This window comes from Triticum dicoccoides, chromosome 6B, assembly GCF_002162155.2.
Source record: "Triticum dicoccoides isolate Atlit2015 ecotype Zavitan chromosome 6B, WEW_v2.0, whole genome shotgun sequence".
Taxonomy (NCBI): Eukaryota; Viridiplantae; Streptophyta; class Magnoliopsida; order Poales; family Poaceae; genus Triticum; species Triticum dicoccoides.
In genome coordinates this window covers 320448522-320454873 of record NC_041391.1, presented here as the reverse complement: position 1 = coordinate 320454873, position 6352 = coordinate 320448522, and positions in this window count along the sequence as shown.

Here is a 6352-nt window from a genome sequence, read left to right as displayed (position 1 = left end):
ACATTCACGCTGGCGATCTAATTTTGATTGAGGGATAATTGTTCCCTGCAAACTAATGGAGCACTGTTAGGGATTATTGCATGATGGTTAGGGCATCTCCAGCGATGACCCACAAATTTTCACCGGCGTCTATCCGCGGAAACTGATGCCGGAGGATGCCATCCAATGCTATCCGCGTACCTTTTGACAACTATATGAACTAACTGGACGAAATTTGTGCAAACAAAGCATATTTCATATCGGATGAAATTCATTACATTTTGAAAACTTTTCCTATAAACTGAACGAAATTCATTACATTTTTCACACAAACCGTACTAAAACCTACTCTTAACCTAATCTAAATGATCGCCGGCGCCCGGCCACCATGTTTGGCCACGCCTCCTCCTCATCCGCCTCGACGATGTCCAGCTCTGCCTCCATAACCTCCTCCTCCAGAGCACAAGGTTCAGGATATTTCCGCCTCCATGTCACCATCAAGCAGCTAACCGGTGGCCGATGTTTAGCCCACCAAGCGTGGCGTCGGTGGAGGGGAGGAGCGGTGGCCTTCCTAGGACCAGAGCGGTGGTGACCTACCAGAAGGAAATATGCCATAGAGCAATAATAAAGCTGTTATTTAATATTACCTTATTTCATGATAAATGTTTATTGTTCATGCTAGAATTGTATTAATCGGAAACTTGATACATGTGTGGATACATAGACAAAACACCGTGTCCCTAGTAAGCCTCTACTAGACTAGCTCGTTAATCAAAGATGGTTAAGTTTCCTAACCATAAACATGTGTTGTAATTTGATGAACGGGATCACATCGTTAGGGGAATGATGTGATGGACAAGACCCATCCGTTATCATAGCATATTGATCATTCAGTTTTATTGCTATTGCTTTGTTCATGTCAAATACATATTCCTTCGACTATGAGATTATGCAACTCCCCGATACTGGAGGAATACCTTGTGTGCTGTCAAACGTCACAACGTAACTGGGTGATTATAAATATGCTCTACAGGTACCTCCGAAGGTGTTTGTTGGGTTGGCCTAGATCGAGATTAGGATTTGTCACTCCGAGTTTCGAAGAGGTATCTCTGGGCCCTCTCGGTAATACACATCATAAGAAGCCTTGCAAGCAAACTAACTATTGAGTTAGTTGCAGGATGATGTATTACGAAATGAGTAAAGAGACTTGCCGTTAACGAGATTGAACTAGGTATGAAGATACCGATGATCGAATCTCGGGCAAGTAATATACCGATGACAAATGGAATAACATATGTTGTCATAACAGTTCAACCAATAAAGATCTTCGTAGAATATGTGGGAGCTGATATGAGCATCTAGGTTCTGCTATTCTTTATCGACCGGAGAGGTGTCTGGGTCATGTGATGTAGGGCGGAGCCCTATGTGGACGATCTTTCACGTTTGGAGTGGATCCTACGGGGAACACGACGAACGAGCAGAAGAACAAAGGAAAAACACGGGGAGGAACGAGAGAAACTCAACCGACAAGTAATTGATCACACAAGGGCTACATAACCAAACACATAAGGTAGCAAAAGATTCAAAATCAACAAAGGAAAGATACAAGAGTAGCCGTTCTTCTCCGTGAGGAGGTCTTGTTTGTCTTCCCTTGAAGGGGTCTTGAATCCGCTTGGGGGATCTTCTCCGAAGAGGTCGTGTGCTCTGAGGGGAAGTAACCAAGTGGATGAGCAAGGCTCTCACACAAAATATGAGCTAAACCATCGCTAACCTTAACTAGGAGGAGGTGGAGGAGTATATATAGTCTAGGTGAATGAAAGGGTAAGTGGCGTCGGCCCAACACACGGGCGGACGCACAGGCGTCGAACGTTCGGAGGACGTCAGTCGTCCGGAGCTTCGGGACGGTCCGGATATCCGCAGATCGTCGGGATTCCGTAGATTTGGCTCGGGTGGAGAAGTACCGAACGTCTGAAGCGGTTCGATCGTCCGGGGGCCTGCGAGTCATCGGACGTCCGGCCACTGTAGCGTGTGTTGGCCCGGTTTCCTTGGGCTGACATGACCTTCAGGGGCTGAACGTCCGGGCTGGGTCGGTCGTCCGGTGGCTGTAGCTTTGGGAAGCTCCTTCTCTTGGTCCTTGTACTTGGCGTCCTCGCTAGCTCTTCCGTTGGATGTGGTGGCTCCGTGGCTTTCCTCTAAGTACCTGATCATGCATAGCACAGACGTTGGATTTAGTAGCCATGTCTCACATGTAGAAAGTGAAGGTTCGGAGAGGAGCGAGTTCACCTTGTGTCCCATGGCGTATGTTCGAGGTCTCGTCATATGTCCTCTTGGGGTTTGGAGAGTAGTCGGAGTGTACATGGGGATGAACGTGGGATGCTCCGCATCATCTCCCCCCTTGGGAAAGATCCGACCTCGGATCGTGGTCCTCATCACCATGGAAACGGTTGTCATAGACGGACTTGTAGTTGGACGAAGTTGAAGATACAACGCAATCCAAGTAGTCCAAGGTGTCGCCGGAGTGATAGACATGCAAAAAGAGCAAACACAAGCAACACTCGCAAATACAATGGTTAGTGCACACAAAGTGTCCATCTTGTAAGAATGAGTCTGTGCGGCCAGATTGGTCGTGATAAAGCGCATGAAGCCTATCAAGATGATCAAGAATGAGATGCAAAGCATTCATGGGAGGAAATGCAATCATTGTGCACATAAATGTGTTATAAATATGATTAATGCAACCACGGTTCAAAATGATGTCATAGTGAGACGGTTTAGCAATAGCATGAATATTGCAATGGATGCTCAACATGTGTATGTTATTATGCAATTGATGGTGGACAATATGATCATGATGTATGAATATGCCATCAAGGTAGATCACAACAAATTGGCTAAGGAAGTGCACAAGCTCATATATCATGGATGACATGGAAATAGATGAAACAAGACAAGCATAATGTGAGTCAATCCATGCATGAGGTGCAAACTTGTGGTGAGTATGATATGTCCATCGAGCATGACATGTATGAGCACAATCAACAAATATGGAGGTGTTGGTGTACCAAAGCTCGATATCGAGGCATGAGTGGAGTTCCGAAGGTGCATCCAATAAGTGCGAGTGTTCCTCAATGTGAAGGTCCATGTAGCCAATCTCCAATGCCGGTTCTCCATCCAATGTATGGATCATGTAGACAACAAGAAGGAAACAACAATGAAAGAATGACCCATCCAATATGCATATTTTAGGATGACTCAAAGGGAAGGAGTTCACCTTTACGAGGATGTCGAAGATATTGGTGTTTCGCATCATGTATGCCTTCAAATAGCCAATATGTCTCATGACGGTAATGCCTTGTGAATCCTTCAAAACGAAAGAACATGACAAACACTCGGAAAAACAAATGAGGTTAGCGGAAATGCAAAACCTATCATTCGTGTGGGAAGATACCCAACAAGTGTATGCATCATGCTCATCATAAGAAAGTACAAGGGAGAATTTCATAGTATGGAGGCATATGATGCAACAACAACCAAATACAATAGGCTCAATCAAACAAGCATGCATCACAAGTAAGGTGTCAAAGTCTCTAGGATCAATAAGCATAGTATGGTTGCACTCAATACAAGGTGATATGAGAGATGCAACTAATGGAGACAAGAGACAATGATCAAGATATATCATGTGAGAGGCATGAACATATATGTCATCAACCCAAGAAAGCAAGTAAGAGTGAACATGGGTGATGCAACCAAGCAAGCAATCATAGCAATCAAGTCAAGCAAGCTAGTAGTGCAAAGATGCAACATACTTGAGGGAAGAATGGCAAGCATGTCATGTGTGCAAATAGTGGGCATGAATAATTCACATGTCATAGCACAAGCATGAAATCAAGATATGAGGAAAGTAGGTTCATGGTGTTGGCAAGAAGTCCTATGTAAATAGCAATGTAACATCATGGCTCTCCCAACACAAGAATCAACAACAGCATGAGGCACATGATAAACATGGCAAAAGTAACAAGGATCTCCACCAAGCATGCAAATACACATAGTAATATCATAATGGTGCATCATGGGTAAATGCAAGCAAGGGTCACAATTGCATGGCAAAGTCATGTAAAGAGGCATAACATGCAAAGTGAACACGATAGTATGGGCCTAAGGTGACAAGTGGTAGATAGCCCATAGCCGTGTGAGAGCCAAGTAAAACAGATGCACGGAGTCCTTGCGCGAAGGGAACGGTGGTAAGGATAGTCCACGGGATCCCAAGTCATCGTTGCTCTCAAGAGCTCGTTTCGTCAACTCTTGGGATTGAGAGGTTGACGAGTATACATGAGTACCTACACAAAACAAAGGCAAAGGGAAAATTATGTGCGTGTGATATATGTACACATCATCCATCATGATGCGCACATGCATGTGTCGGTTAGCACAAAATAGCCAATGCTCAAATAAATGAGATGCGTGATATAGAAACATGTCATCGATCATGAGAGGTTTGTTGTTATGTATGGCATAATGGAGACTCAAAGGTTGTAATGCATCATGAGAAATATCTAGAGCATTGTTATTCATGGAATGCATATGGTGTACACTATCATGGGAATCATGCAAAGTATAAAATGCATCAAGATCTCCTAATATGTATGAGGAAACTATGGGGGTCTCCTTGTGAGCAAGAGTAGAAACATCACGTGGAGAATATTGACAACATCCAAAACAATGCATATTTGGTTCAATGTGATCATGGCATGGCATAGTAGATGAATTGTGCAAATGATGTAAAGGAAACATGGCAATATCATCACATGAAAAACAAAATCCAATGACCATCATCTCGTCATCTATGCCATAAGTGCAAATAGGATTGATTTTAATGGGGCATGCATAGTTACTATGTTGAGATTGTAATGATGCAATATGTGAGGTCTCACTCATAGCATATGACAAGTTCAATGGATTGTCAAACATGAAGTGACCAATAGAATTTTCACATGATATCCTATGAAGCATAGCATCACAACTAGGCAACTCAACATGCTCATCATCATATTCATCATAAATAGGTAAGTCAAGGCATGAAGAAGTCTCACTATGATGAAGCATGGGAATAGGTGGGTCAACATCATGGGAGCAATCGATGTCAAGAGAGTCCACTAGTGGGACAAGAGAAGCACGATCACCTATGTTACCTTTGGAGTGTCGCTCATGTGTTCTAGGTGAGGTATTGAAGATCGTCTCGTTGTCATCTTCATCTTGATGGAACCATGTGGGGGTGCATCATCGTCCACCATGGCCATCGGTTTTCCCTTTGGAGGGATGGACTCGTCGAGGATATGCATGTCGTCTCGTAGGAGACCTAGCACCAAAGAAGAAAAGACACTAGGAGTAGAGGTTAAGTCGTTAGGAATCATAGTGGCCTCACATGTCGTGTCAACTACCTCACTCACTATGTCTTGTGGCTCACTCACTCCCTCAAGGATGCTCTCACTCATATGGTTGGTGGAGTCACTCAAATGGCGCTCAACCTCACATAGGATGTGTGGCATGCTCTCATGTGTGGGGCTAGTGGTGGTCACACTCATCCTCTCATAGGAAATGCTCTCAATGTCACGTATGATGGAGTCACTCATGTCACTCATGTGGTGGTGGCTCTCCTCACATGGCACTTGGGGCATCTCAACATATGTGGGTGTCGGAGAGATGTTGGTGCAAATGTCTCCATGTGCGGTCGCGTAGCTTGACTCGGAGTATAAGTCCAATATGGGCGCCGTCTTCATGTTGTTGAAGAGGTTCACGCTCGTCGCAATAGTCGAAGAAGATGGCCCTTGCTCGACCGTCTTGTCGTCGTCTTGTTGTTGGAGGCCCATATGATGTGGCACCTCATAGCTCGTCTCCATGATCGAAGGGAGTTTCCCATGCTCGACCATCTTCCTTGAGGGGCTTCCGAAGATGGAAGTGTCGCCCTCACTCGTAGGTGGTCGCCTTGGACTTGATGAAGTCGTTGTAGGCGTACTTGTCGGAAGTAGGCGAAGATGTCGCACGTCCAAAGGCGAAGATGCCTTGATAGCACTTGGCGAAGATGCCGAAGTGGTTGTTGTAGCCGTAGCACCGTCTTGGTGGTGGTCGTCTCGCGGTCTTCTTTTGTGCTCTTGAAGCTTGGACTTGGCATGAAGTAGGGCTTGTTGGGACTTGTGCATTTGCGATTGTGGAGCATCTTCATGATGATGATGTCGGTGTCGTGCTTGAGCTCGTAGAAGATGTCGTTCGTTGTCGTCGTGCATATGATGCTTGGAGGTGACTTGTCCTTCATGATGAACTTTGGTCACGAACGTGATGGTGGTCGCCATGTAGATGTGGACGAGGACGATTT